This window comes from Hemicordylus capensis, chromosome 2 (genome assembly GCF_027244095.1).
Source record: "Hemicordylus capensis ecotype Gifberg chromosome 2, rHemCap1.1.pri, whole genome shotgun sequence".
Lineage (NCBI taxonomy): Eukaryota > Metazoa > Chordata > Lepidosauria > Squamata > Cordylidae > Hemicordylus > Hemicordylus capensis.
In genome coordinates, this window is record NC_069658.1 from 34629402 (window position 1) to 34643723 (window position 14322).

General features: G+C 43.7%; 2 long non-coding RNA genes across 2 annotated transcripts in view; one reads left to right on the forward strand and one right to left on the reverse strand.

The window, feature by feature from the left end:
• LOC128342553 (uncharacterized) overlaps nucleotides 1-12085 on the forward strand; it is a 32021-nt gene extending 19936 nt beyond the window's left edge. The window contains exons 2-3 of the long non-coding RNA XR_008315074.1: nucleotides 11810-11844; nucleotides 11948-12085. This is a non-coding gene — a long non-coding RNA (uncharacterized LOC128342553). The remainder of the gene's footprint in view (nucleotides 1-11809; nucleotides 11845-11947) is intronic.
• On the reverse strand, nucleotides 4423-13381 carry LOC128342554 (uncharacterized). The gene is made up of 3 exons (XR_008315075.1): nucleotides 13296-13381; nucleotides 5894-5928; nucleotides 4423-4967 (listed from the first exon to the last, which is right to left on the reverse strand). It is a non-coding gene; the product is annotated as an uncharacterized LOC128342554 (long non-coding RNA).
• Between the last annotated feature and the right edge of the window lie 941 nt (nucleotides 13382-14322).

Here is a 14322-nt window from a genome sequence, read left to right on the forward strand (position 1 = left end):
TGCACATTGGAACGAAGAACCCCAACTTCAAGTATATGCTGATGGGATCTGAGCTGTCGGTGACTGACCAGGAGAGGGATCTTGGGGTCGTGGTGGACTGCTCGTTGAAAGTGTCAACTCAATGTGCGGCAGCTGTAAAAAAGGCCAATTCCATGCTAGCAATCATTAGGAAGGGAATTGAAAATAAAACTGCTAATATTATAATGCCCTTATACAAAACTATGGTGCGGCCACACCTGGAGTACTGCGTACAGTTATGGTCACCACATCTAAAAAAGGACATTGTAGAACTGGAAAACATGCAGAAGAGGGAAACCAAGGTGATCAAGGGCCTAGAGCACCTTTCTTATGAGGCTAGGCTACAACACCTGGGGCTATTTAGTTTAGAAAAAAGACTACTGTGGGGAGACATGATAGAGGTCTATAAAATCATGCATGGTGTGGAGAAAGTGGATAGAGAGAAATTCCTCTCCCTCTCCCATAACACTAGAACCAGGGGTCGTCCCATGAAATTGATTGCCAGGAAATCTAGGACCAGCAAACAGAAGTACTTTTTCACATAACGCATAATCCACTTGTGGAATTCTCTGCCACGAGATGTGGTGACAGCCAACAACCTGGATGGCTTTAAGAGGGGTTTGGATAACTTCATGGAGGAGAGGCCTATTGATGGCTACTAGTCGGAAGGCTATAGGCCACCTTCAGCCTTGGGGGCAGGCTGCCTCTGGGTACCAGTTGCGGGGGAGTAACAGCAGGAGAGAGGGCATGCCCTCAACTCCTGCCTGTGGCTTCCAGCAGCATCTGGTGGGCCACTGTGCAAAACGGGATGCTGGACTAGATGGGCCTTGGGCCTGATCCAGCAGGGCTGTTCTTATGTTCTTATGCAACGTGTTTACCTGCAAGGTTTTTCTTGCCTTCATCCTATCCTATTTTTAGGGCACCATCACTGTGTGTTGAGGACTAGAAACCTTTAGATAGCACCAGTCAGATTTCAGAACAGTATGGTCTCTGGATGGACTCCCCAAATCTGGCATAACTTTGTATTTTGTATAATGTTTGGCAGCCATCAACCCAAATGTAGACGCAACGACTGATCCTGTGAATGCTTTGGCATGCACAAGTGGAGCCTGCACATCACAAAATCAGTTTGAAGATTTTTTTCAGCACATGGTGAACTGAACTGGACACAAGTTGAACTATTTGCAAGACAAATTCAGTAAACGCAATCTAAACAAAATTTGTTTAATAAAAAACCTTTCCCTCAACATGTCGTTTTTTAAAAAAGTTGTGTCCATTGCCTCAATCTTTGCAGAGTCATACATGCTGTTTCAAGGTTATAGGATTGCTTACAGCATCAAACAGACTCCTTGCCTTGCAACCAGACTAAGCTTTATTTTAGTGAAGGTTTTACAGAATTTCCTCAGTCTCTGGCATTTCTCTTCTCAGGCCAAAAGAAGTGGGTGTTTCTCGAAACTAAAGCCTGATTCCTTCCAGGGTCTGCTGGTTTTAACATATTGCCACAGATTGTATTGTATTAACAGCAATCAAATAAAGAGAATTGCATAGCTCAGACCTGTGAATCACGTTTAGATGCTGCCTTGCAAACATCCATCTGTGCTGTAAACGCGAACACACTTTAGCTATATTTGGCTATTTATGACAGAGGAACAGTCACATGATGTTATACTTCTGCTCCTGGTTCCAAGGTGAAATGCCAGATAACCAGTTCTATGCAATAAGTCCCTTGTATAGTAATATCCATGATATGCAGGGGAAGAGGGGGGAAATGCTACCACAATAACAAGACTTGACTGGATACCAGAACCTTTGTATCATGCTTCTGTGTCCCTCAAATGTAGGGTACGGTTAGGAAGTGTACTGTTGTAAGTTTATTAAACATAACATGTGAACTGTATGTGCATACATATCTATACATGTGTACACAGTACTCAGACTGTACATGGAAGTTATGGAAGGAAGGAGGACTTTACAGCTGCACTTGCTCAGTGGGGTTTTCTTGTTTGGAGGGTTTTCTTATTTTCTTTCACCTCACATTTGTTGACCACAGAGCTCTAGACATATATATATATATATATATATAGAGAGAGAGAGAGAGAGAGAGAGAGAGAGAGAGAGAGAGAGAGAGAGAGAGAGAGAGAGAGAGAGAGATGCAATCCTGAACAGCCTGGTTTGGGGTAAACTAAAGAACTGGAGATAAAGAATGGCGAATATGCTTTTCTGTGCTTGTCTGAGTAAGCACATGTTGGCACGTCTATGTTTCCTTGATTGTCACAGGGTTTCTCCTTTCACATCGTATCCTTTTTATGCTATTGGAAGAGAGGAAACTGTACTTCAGCATAGCTGATGCAGAATATGAACTGAGAGCAATGTCCATTGGGACACTGATTGCAAGAACAATTGCATTGTGATTGCTAAGTATCCAGTACCAGCACAAGGATCGGTGGTACCCCAGGCAAAACCTGGCTTTGGTGCCCCCCACTCCCTTCACCCACATGGACAGGCGCTTCCCATTGGGTGGGCAGTCACTACCTGCTCAGCTGCCTGCTTGCTCTCCTTCCCACCTCCTCCCACTGCTTCTGGACAGCCGGTCTGATTAGGCACATTATAAAGATGTTGCCATGCAACACGGTAACATCATTATAATGTGCCACAGCAGACTGGCTGCCCAGAAGCAGCCAGCAGCAGCCGGAATGGTGGGTGCAGGCGGCAAGGAGAGCAAGTGGGCAGCTGGGCATGCAGCAAGGATGGGAAGTCACCTGCCTGCTTGCTCCGATAAAGGGAGGTGTGCGTGCCTGCCCAGGTGGCACATGACCTAGGCCATCAGTGCCCCTCCCCCTAGGCCAGGGGTTCTCAATGTTGGGTCCCCAGAGGTTACTGGACTTCAGTTCCCATAATCCCCAGCCCCAGGGGCCTTTGGTTGGGGATTATGGGAGTTGAAGTCAAATAACATCTGGGGACCCAATGTTGAGAATCCCTGCCCTAGGCAACTGCTAAGTTCATCTCGTGGATGGGCCAGCCCTGTAAGTATCTGAACAAGGAATAGTAGCTGTGGCTTTCTGGTTGGCCTGGTGACTGGTCAGACAGAACTGTTTGCTGGGGTGGGCAAAAGGTGGCTTCCTGTAGCAATATTTCCAGCAGGCAGCTGTATGTTTGGGGTTAGGACTGTAACACACAAAGGCCATGCTTTACATGGGAAAGGTCTTGGGTTCAATCCCAGGCATCTCCAGGTTGGACTTCTGGGAAAGATAAAGGAGAGCTGCTGCCAGTCAGTGCAGATAAACTGAGTGATATGAACAAATATTAGAAAGCAGTTTCTTATGCAGTACAGCAGTAAGATTTTGGGATTTAAAATTTTGTGTTCTGTTGTGTCTAGCTGTAAGAAATCTTGAGAGTATTACTTGTAATATACACGTACACTTCCTTTTTAATTTGCAGTGCGCACTCAAACCCTTTCCCAGGAGTGGCCTGTATGGAGCGGAGCAGAGGAGCTGTAAACAAGGCACCATTACAGGCCATTCCTGCTCGCCTGTCCCCATCCCAGCCACGTTGCTCTGCCTTGTTTCTCTTGTTGTCACATTAACCCCAGGTGCACGGGCTGGTTATTAATCCAAACAGAATAATTCCTGCACCTGACTGCTTGAGCAACTCAATGCTCCCCTTTGCTAGCTGTGGGCATGTGCAGTGCCACAGACCGTGGTGTCATGCTGACATCCCACTACTTCTCTTTGCTGCCACTTTGACAGCACCTTTGGGAAGTTCTCCTGTTAAGAAGCCATCCTTTTTGGCATTGTGCAGGAAACAGCAGGTATGGACAGGTAACAAGCTGCTCTTTCCCTTCCATTCATTATATTCTCTCTCTCTCTCTCTCTCTCTCTCTCTCCCCCCCCACCCTCCTTCGGCCCACATTCTAACGCCCGCCAGCCACTAGACTATTAAAGCCTTTGCTTCATCACTCCCCCTTCCTTCTCTTCTAGTCCCTTGGAGCTGCCTTCACTCCCTGCACAACTGTGGCAAAATTAAAGTTGCCAGATACCACCATTTGCATTGTGCCTCTGCTTTATCAATAAACTTTATTCCTTTGTTTCAAAAAAGAATGTCTCGGAGTCTGTTGCTCCTCTGAGGTACCCTAACATTGGCATTTGCCTGTGGCCAGACTGTGGTCCATTTGTTATGCACATTTGTACAATATGTTCCATTTTGAATTAATTACCCCAAGTCAATAAGAGCACAGATACACATGTGTGTGATGGACATGTTTATAACGTACATGTGTGTAATCAAGTTTGGTAACAGAAGAATAAAGATTCAGTGTCAAAATAACCATATATCTCCTAGACTAAAAGGAGTAATCAAAACAGTTTAAATGTAAATCTAAAAATATACACTTATATGACCCTATCATACACCATACTACTCTTTTATCTAATTAAATAAAAGGGTAAGGAGAACACAGCTCTAGATGCATGTGTTCTTCCAGAACCACTTGAAGAGATTAAGAGAAAATTTGTACAAGACAATTATAATTTTAAAATGAATCTGCTAGGCTTGATATAAATTAAACCACTAGCTTTATACTATTATACGAAGCTGCTATTCAAGAAAATGTAAAGTTACATTCCTGTTGACTAGTTTTGACTTGAAGGCTAGATGAAATACCATAATATAAAATTTAAAAATTCCAAATCTTGAGGGGATTTTTCCCCTTTTGCAGTTTCCTTTACATGAATGAGCTATATTTGCCTTACAAAGTGTTCTATTTGTATATTCAATTAAATTCAGTAAAATAAAAATTATGACTACCATATCCATAGCTTCATGTGACTCAGCAAAAACATAAAGGAAAAAAGGGTGTGTATTGCTGATGTTTAATCTGCCATGTGATGAGTCAAATATCATGTGCAATTCAAATTAGGTTTTCTGGGATTTGTGCTCCACTGAGATGGTGACTGCATGGAAAATAAGGAAACAAAAAAATGGTTATTATGAATAGGGTTTTTAAAAGTATGTTCTGTGAATTGATGATAGGAATACACAGACACAATAGCGATTACAAGCCTCTTTGATGAACCCTGCCTCATTTAAACCTGATTCTCTCTCTTTTGTTACAGAAGAGATTATCTCCCTTAAATGATTATTTCCCTTCTTTTGAAACATTAACTCAAAGGAGAGAGAAAATAATTGGCAATGTAAACTATATAGGACAGGATAGAAGTGTGTCTGCTAAAACAATACAGGCACAAACAAAATTAGCAAAGGATCACGATTTCACAGCCCAAAGACATCCCAGCCCCCAAATTTAGAGTGACAGCTCTAAGCAAAATAGCAGGCAGAAACACATGAGTTCTTCTTTATAATACAAAATTTAAACTTCTAGTTTTCTTTGGACTCTTTTAATTTGATGTCAGACATAAATTTAGAAGCATTGGCTTTGACTGCCTATAAAGAACAGATAGAGAAAGCCTTATTAGACGTATAATGAAAAAAACACATTTGGATTGCTGCTGGAGGTGACATGTTGTGAACTAAACTATACTGTAATGTGAATGCTGCTAAATTTAACATGATAAAAACACAGTTCGTTTAAAAAGTGACCCCATATTAAAGGAAGAACATCTAAAATAAAATATAAAATAAAATAAAAGAGCATTACAGAAACATTTTATGCCAATATAGTCAAGTGTTTTCATGTATGGTGCATCTCAGAAACAAGAGTTTGGTTTCATTTGACCGGGAATTAATGTCACTTCTGCTTTGCCAGAGCTTCCTGTTGGGATAAGAAGCCTTTTCTTCCCTATGACAGAATCCTGCAGCTGAATGGCTGATGATGTCAAAGGGCTATTAATATGCTAAACCTTTTAATGGCCTGGCATACCTCGATCCTGTTCTCCCCAATTTTGCAGTAAGGCTCTGTAAGATAAGATATAATTTGGCTTGAACAACCTGAATTGTTAATTTTTGTGGAATTTAAAATCAATTATGGTTTTGTTTTTGTTTTTTGAAACAAAACCCTAACCGTTTTTTACTTGATGTTAGTATTATTCTAATATTAAACAAAACCAATTGCTTTTCTTATGTTACATCTGTATCCATTTTATCATATCACTTTTATACTAGCTGACCCAGGCAAAGAGCATCTGCGCCCCTAGTTCTCCCTTCCTCCCCCTCCATTTCAGGGCTCAGCCAGTTCTCCTCGCATCCCATCAGCCAGTCTCCTTTGCCCCTTTCTGCTGACAGCTCTCATCCTCCTCGCAGGAGGCTGGTGGCCCCATTTCTGCTGCCTGCTCGCCCACTCGCAGTGGTGCCTCCTCCTCCTCCTCCGGCCAGATCTCATCCTCTTCGCAAGGAGCCCAGCGGCCCATTTTTGTTGGCTGCTTGGCCACTCGCACTGGGAGGGGCACCTTCTCCTTGACCTCTCCCCAACCTTCCTCCCCATGCCTCTCGTCCTCCTCGCAAGGAGTCCAGCAGCCCCGTTTCGCTGCCTGCTCAGCGTATTCGGTGGCTCGCAATGGCGGTGGCGGCATCTCCTCCTCCTCAGTCTCCCTCTCTCCCTCCTCGCCAGCCCTTGCCACTCCCAACAGCTGCTTGCAAACTTTCGCAAGAGCTGCCACACACAGGGTTAGCCACGGGTATGCCTTAGAGAACTATATGTAGAGATACTTAGTAACTTAGGTGGAAATCCTAGTTCAGTCATCAGGAACAGCTCAACCAGGCAACAGGAATTTGTCATGATCAGTAATTGTGCATAATTCCTTAGATTTGAGAGCCAGTGTGATGTAGTAGTTACTAGCATGTCAGAGCAGTGACACCTAATCACAGGGAGAAGTGGTTTGTCTGAACCAGTCCTTTACATGCAGGTTTAAACTTTATACTTATACTTTATACTTTAAACTAGTATTTTGTAGTCCTTGGAGTGGGGGCGGTTTGGATTACACCCCCACACACATACACACACAATTTGGAAAAGGCAATGTGGTGTGTTGGGAGAGTGGGAAGACATGGGCACTCACAGTGTGCACATGCCATTATTGCATGTGCAAAAACTGATGGACTGATCATCCAAACTGGCTCAAATTTTCTACATTCAAGGAACCATTTCCTCATCAACATGTTTGTCAAGGATCCCCTGCATGTTGCAGAGGATTCTGGCATGTTGTGGGACAGGAGTTCCCAACCTGTGTTACTCCAGATGTTGCTGAACTACAACTCCCATCATCCTCAGTTTATTGCAATTTATTGTGGCTGGGGACCAGGGGAGTTGTAGTTCAGAAACATCTGGAATACCACTGGTTGGGATTGGGAACTCCTGTTCTAGGATATACAACTAGTTTATCCAGAGGGTGAGCCAGACCCATTGGGCCCTATTGTTGCTCCACATGAATGGAGTTCATCCTAGAACACTCCCTTACAGCTATGCATTGCAGGGCAGTTTTGGAGATGAAGGGCAACCAACTTTTCAGGGCAAGATCTTCTCATTGAGCAACCCCTATGTATAATCTAGAGGAAAGAGTTGTGGTGTGCAAGGACAAGGCAGTGGAGTAGAATCAAGAATATTAATGGTTTATTGAAATAGATATTATTTACAGAGGCAAGTGCAGACTGCTTTTCATTTCAGTGCTCTTGCTGCTGGCTGTTTGTTAGCCTCGCCTGTACTCCAGGACTGGAATACAAGTATTATTTATTATTATTATTATTATTATTTACATTTATATCCCGCTCTTCCTCCAAGGAGCCCAGAGCGGTGTACTACATACTTGAGTTTCTCCTCACAACAACCCTGTGAAGTAAGTTAGGCTGAGAGAGAAGTGACTGGCCCAGAGTCACCCAGCAAGTCTCATGGCTGAATAGGGATTTGAACTCGGGTCTCTCCGGTCCTAGTCCAGCACTCTAACCACTACACCACACTGGCCCCATCCAGCTGGCCTGGATCAAGGAATGGATTAAACAAAAACACCACACCATAATACTGGGCAGTTTTTCCTGGTCCCGCCTGCTGAGCTTGCTGCTCAGCCTATATAGGAAGACTGCTGGTGGTCACAGCCCTCAGAAACCTGCTGGAGAGGGGGAGAAGAGGATACCATCTTCCCCAGGGTGTGAGACTGGGGTGCCTGCCTGGCTACCTATTCTCTTCTGCCCTCCCTGGTTGCCATCTGCATCCCCCCAAGACTGCTTGCGGAGAGGCTTTGCAGGACTGGAACTGTAAGGGTGACTGGGCAGTTTTTCCTGGTCCCATCTGCTGAGCTTGCTGCTCAGCCTATATAGGAAGACTGCCGGTGGCAGCGGGCCCACCACCGGTGGGGTCACCACTGAAGGGGTGACACCAAAGGGGGTCGCCCCTTTGGGAGAGCCACTTCGGAGGAGAAACAAGGGTGAGGGCTGGACACTTTGTCCAACCATTTGTATAGAGGGAGGCATTCAATAGTGGGGCTTCTGTTTAATCAGTTTTAAGTTGTGCTGAGGTTGGGTTGAAGTTGCAATGTGTGTGGGTTTGTCTGGAGATGGGGAGGCAGGGAGTGCCTTCGTTGAATGTGGGGCAGCTATTCCAGTGGTGGTGGAGAATAGAAGAAGAAATGTTGGCTGGTCAGCAGGCTGTTCCAGGGGAAGGGTGGTCAGAAATCTAATAGCTGTCCCCCTTTCCAGCTGTCCTGCCAGCTCTTTGACCTTGGGGAGCACTGCCAACATCCCACATAACCTTACCTTGCTCCTCTGCAATGCCAGGTTGGTCCAAAATAAATCTGAACTCATCCATGATTTGATCATGGATGAAGGGGCCAACCTGATGTGTATTACTGAGACTTGTTTGGGGGAGGCCAGTGGCCCAGTTTGGTCCCAGCTTCTCCCTCCAGGATATTCTGTAGAGGAGCAGGTGAGGGGACGTGGGCAGGGAGGTGGAGTGGCAGTGGTCTATAAGGATAACATCTCCCTTACCAGAGTCCCTGTCAGGGTATCAGACCATATTGAATGTGTGTACTTGAGTTTGGGGACCAGGGATAGATTGGGACTTCTGTTGGTGTACCGATCACCCCGCTGCCCAACGGATTCCCTTACTGAGCTCACAGACTTGGTCACGGAACTTGCGTTGGAGTCTCCCAGACTTTTGGTGCTGGGGGACTTCAATGTCCATTTTGGGACCAATTTGTCCGAGGCAGCTCAGGAGTTCATAGCGGCCATGACGACTATGGGCCTATCCCAAGCGGTCTCTGGACCGATATGACTCCTGATGATGTGGACAAGCTGCTTGGAGCAGTGAGGCCTACCACTTGTCCTCTTGACCCTTGTCCAACATGGCTTGTTCTATCTAGCATGGAGACTCTTGTAGGCGGCCTGGCAGAAATCATAAATACTTCTCTGAGGGAGGGCAGGATGCCTTCTTGTCTTAAGGAAGCAATTATTAGACCTCTTCTAAAGAAGCCTGCATTAGATCCCTTAGAGTTGAGCAATTATAGGCCTGTTTCCAATCTCCCATGGTTGGGCAAGGTAATTGGGTGGTAGCCTCTCAGCTCCAGGTGGTCTTGGAGGAAACTGATTATCTGGACCCATTTCAAACTGGCTTTCAAGCGGGCTATGGGGTGGAGTCTGCCTTGGTCAGCCTGATGGATGATCTCCAATTGGCAATGGACAGAGGAAGTGTGACTCTGTTGGTCCTCTTGGATCTCTCAGCGGCTTTCGATACTATCGACCATAGTATCCTTCTGGAACGTCTGGGGTTGTTGGAGGTGGGAGGCACTGTTTTACAGTGGTTCCACTCCTGCCTCTCGGACAGATTCCAGATGGTGTCGATTGGAGATTGTTGCTCTTCAAAATCTGAGTTTATGGTGTCCCTTAAGGCTCCATACTCTCTCCAATGCTTTTTAACATCTACATGAAACCGCTGGGAGAGATCATCAGGGGATTTTGAGCTGGGTGTTACCAGTACGCTGATGGTACTCAGATCTACTTCTCCATGTCAACTTCTTCAGGAGTTGGCATATCCTCTCTAAATGCCTGCCTGGAAGCAGTAATGGGGTGGATGAGGGAGAATAAACTGAAGCTGAATCCAGATAAGATGGAGGTACTTATTGTGCGGGGTCAGAACTCTAGAGACGATTTTGATCTGCCTGTTCTAGACGGGGTCACACTTCCCCAAAAGGAACAGGTTCGCAGTCTGGGAGTACTTCTGGATCAACATCTCTCCTTGGTTTCTCAGGTTGAGGCGGTGGCCAGGGGTGCTTTTTATCAGCTCCGGCTGATACGCCAGCTGCGCCCGTTTCTCGAGATCAATGACCTCAAAACAGTGGTACATTTGTTGGTAACCTCCAGACTTGACTTCTGTAATGCGCTCTACGTGGGGCTGCCTTTGTACATAGTCCGGAAACTTCAGTTGGTTCAGAATGCGGCAGCCAGGTTGGTCTCTGGGTCATCTCAGAGAGACCACATTACTCCTTTGTTGATGGAGTTATACTGGCTGCCAATAGGTTTCCGGGCAAAATACAAAGTGCTAGTTATAACTTATAAAGCCCTAAATGGCTTAGGCCCTGGGTATTTAAGAGAGCGTCTTCTTCGCTATGAGCCCCACCGGCCGTTGAGGTCACTTGATGAGGTCCGTCTCCAGTTGCTGCCAACTCGTTTGGTGGCTACACAGAGACAGGCCTTCTTGGCTGTTGACCCAAGATTGTGGAATGCGCTCCCTGCTGAGATACGATCCTCCCCATCTCTGGCAATTTTCAAAAAATACCTGAAAACACATCTCTTCAACCAGGCTTTTTCAGCTTTTAAAAACTTGTTTTTAAATTCTTCTGATTATTTAATTGTTGTTTTATGTTTTTAATTATTAATTATTGTTTTTCTGCTTTATAACTTTTGTTTTAATTATGAACTGATTTTAAAGGTGTTTTAATGTAAACTGCCCTGAGCCTTTTGGAAGGGCAGTATAAAAGTTTTAATAATAAATAAAAATAATAAATAATAAGCTTCTGAGGAACTTCAGGGTTCTCCAGAACAATTTGAAAGCCATTATCCTAAATGATCCCACCAATCAATCCACCGCATCAAATGCAAATGGTGGTAAGTAAATCTTCCTTTTCATGGATAAGATTCCATCCCATACTGTGCCTCAGTTCTGTATCTGCAGAATGTTAGTGGGGAAGACATAGGTATTAGAAACATGAAACTCACAGTGAGTCCTTTGCACTTTCCAGATTACACCCTGCAATGGGGTCACTGTGGATCTCTGAAGTGTGCCTCCACACTTCCTGTGTTGTGACACTGCAGCCCCTACGCTGAGAGCAGGGTGCTGTTCACACTTCTGATGCCTTGTTTTGAATTTAATCACTGCAATATAGTGCTATGACATCGTGTGTCTGGTGTAAAAAGGTTGTTGTTTTTCCGGGTTGTTAGTTTCCCCGAGACTGCGCCCCCTGCTGTTTACGTTTCAAATGCAATTTGCCTGAACGGAAGCATTTTGCCGCTTTTGAGGAGCTAATCGGCTGGAAAGAGCCCTTCAGTCCTTGGTGAGCCCAGCTGGCTCCCCGCTTTCCAATTTGAGTGACACATATACCAGCAAATTAAACAAGGGATCAGCCATCAGCCCCCCATGCTTCAAGCAGGCTATTTACTTTTTTTTTTTTTTAAGCATTGCATATCAGTTTATTGTTTATTCTTCACCTTTTAAAAAATGAACTGACTAAAAGTGCAAAACTACTGTACATATTGGGGGAGGTTCTTAACATGTCACGGCTGCCAGTCAACCTGCACCATCCACAGTAGGTGTGTGTTTATTATGAACTTGCAAAACTTTTTTCTTTCTTTTCAGAGCTTAACTCATGAAAGGAAAGGTACATTAAAAAGGTAAGGTAAAATTAAAAAGGTAAATTAATTGAAGTGAGGACGTCTACAAATCTGCTTTCGAGTCCTGCTGCTCTGAAAATGTTATATCTGTCTTCCTTTTTAGTGAAGTAAGAAGTAGACCTTAGCTCAGACTGCACATTCAAGCCCTAGCATCTCAGGTGGCGGAACTGAGAAAGATCTTTTGCTCAACAGCTGTGTTCAAGACCTGTTGACAGCACTTGAGAGAAAGCGAGGTGAGGAGTGGGGGGGGGGACAGTCTGCTGAAAATATCAGACACATTCTAAAGATGGATCAATGAAAGAGGACCTATTTAACTTTGAGGAGTAAGATCTAGTAGACAAGACGCTAGCCAAATTTACAATATGTTGGGGCTTTGCTAGACCAGTCTCAAAAGTCCCTGTTTCTCTCCACCACTGGACTTCAAAAAGAACAACAGAGAGATTTCCCGCCGCCGCCCCCAGCAAAGAGTGATTAGCATTTAACATTATTATCTACCAAGATGTGTCTGATTTACTCTACTCAAAGAACTAGAGCCATTATGAGCAGCTCCCTCTTGATTGTTCACAGGGCTGAAGCCTGCATCCGGCACACCCAAAATATTTAAAGGGGGAAGAATATATGAAAAAGCACATCAAGCATATGGCTATAAAAATTCAAAGACAAAGGTCTGTTCTATCTCCTTTTCCTCATGGAAAACATAACCAAATCTACCCACACAGAAGTTAAAATGGAGAGGGGAATATGAGGGGGTATGGGCTGTTGCACAGACAATGCAAAGAAAAAGAAAGAAAGAAAGAAAGAAAGAAAGAAAGAAAGAAAGAAAGAAAGAAAGAAAGAAAACCCCTGCTTACATCAAACAATTAGAGCGGTTTCTTAACAGCATCAGCAATTAAACAAGCTTCAAACAAGTTTGGTTTTAAACCCTAGCAGCCTGCCATCCAATCATCTTGCTGGTATGCAGAGAAATAAATCTCTGTATGCTGTCAACAGCATTAATTTACAGAAGAATTTTAGTCATCTTTCCAATGTTTCCACAAAGTGATGTTCATAACAATAAACCTTTAAAAATCAATAAAATGCACTCATCAGATAACAAACACAGATGACAAAGGACTGAAAAAATATAGCAGCAAGTAAACTCAGGAAGCAATGGAAATGCAATTTTAAAATTCCTCTGAAGTGGGGGTGAAGAGATTTTTACTTCCTAGTAGGAGCAATATAAAGGTGGTGCAAGATAGTTGATAATATTGGGAAAAAATATTCCAAAAATGGGTGCTAGAACAGAGAAGGCCCCGCCACAAGGCACAATCTCTCAATGAGTGGGACAATTAATATGGAATGCCAATAAAGAAAGGCAGAACTATGTTAGCAAAAACATGAGGTTGCTGTTGAAAATAGCAACATCATGCTGAATTCCAACCTCTCTCTCTGTAATATGTAATTCAGTGTACCTCATATCTTGATTTCATGACACTGAGCATTTCCACAGCCACTGTACCATGTTCCAGAAGGGCAGTATTTGTTTCCACCAACCTTGAATGATGTCGGAGGTTACGAGTAGCAGGAGCAAGAACCTCAGGAGGCCGGGACTCACAGGGGAGCTGCCCTGAAGAATGGCTGCCCTGCCAAGATGATTGGCAGTCAGAGCTGGGTCCACACTGATAGGTGAAGGACTACCTCACAGAGCTTTTTCACCAGCATTGAGCAGCAGAGATGTGGGTTTTCTTGAAATTTTTGAATTGGAATTTTTTTCTAGAAAATTTCCAGTAAATTTTCTATTGCAACTTTTTCCTCATTTACATAAAAGGTGCAGTTTTTCCTCAAATAAGTTTACTATGGACATTTTCCTGATGCTGTAAATAAGGGCTGCACAACTTTTGCCCTTCTGCAGATGTTGGCCTACAGTTTTTCTTAATCCGTGATTACTGGCCACTGTGTCTGGGGATTATGGGAGTTGTAGGCCAAAAATAACTAGGAGGCTGAAGTTGTGGAGTTCTGCCCTAAATAGATTGTGATCTTACTGGCATCTTATTTAACCTATTTAAATAGTAAAGCAGTATTAATTTTCCACCCTGTAACTCAAATGTTCTTCAAGGAGCCAAGTAGTTGAACTGAAATATTGGCAGGCGGCGGGGGGAGGTCACAATAAAGAAAAAATAATGTGGTTTAAATGTTATTATTGAAACAAATTCAAAGCTTTATATGGAATGTAATTATTTTTATTGGAATACTTAATAAATCAATAATATATATACATGTACATACACCTTAGGGTTAATCACATGAGAATATGCAAAAAATAATCTTTCTCAGTGTACAGGGCAGCAAAACTTGCTCCCTGTTAAGAAGCTTGTTATAGCTACAACAGACAGGGGATAAACTTTTAGCAGAGTTATAAAAGATTTCATCTGATTATTATACACCCAAGTATCATTGTGGTGTATGTATGTATGTATGTATGTAGTTAGCAAATTTATT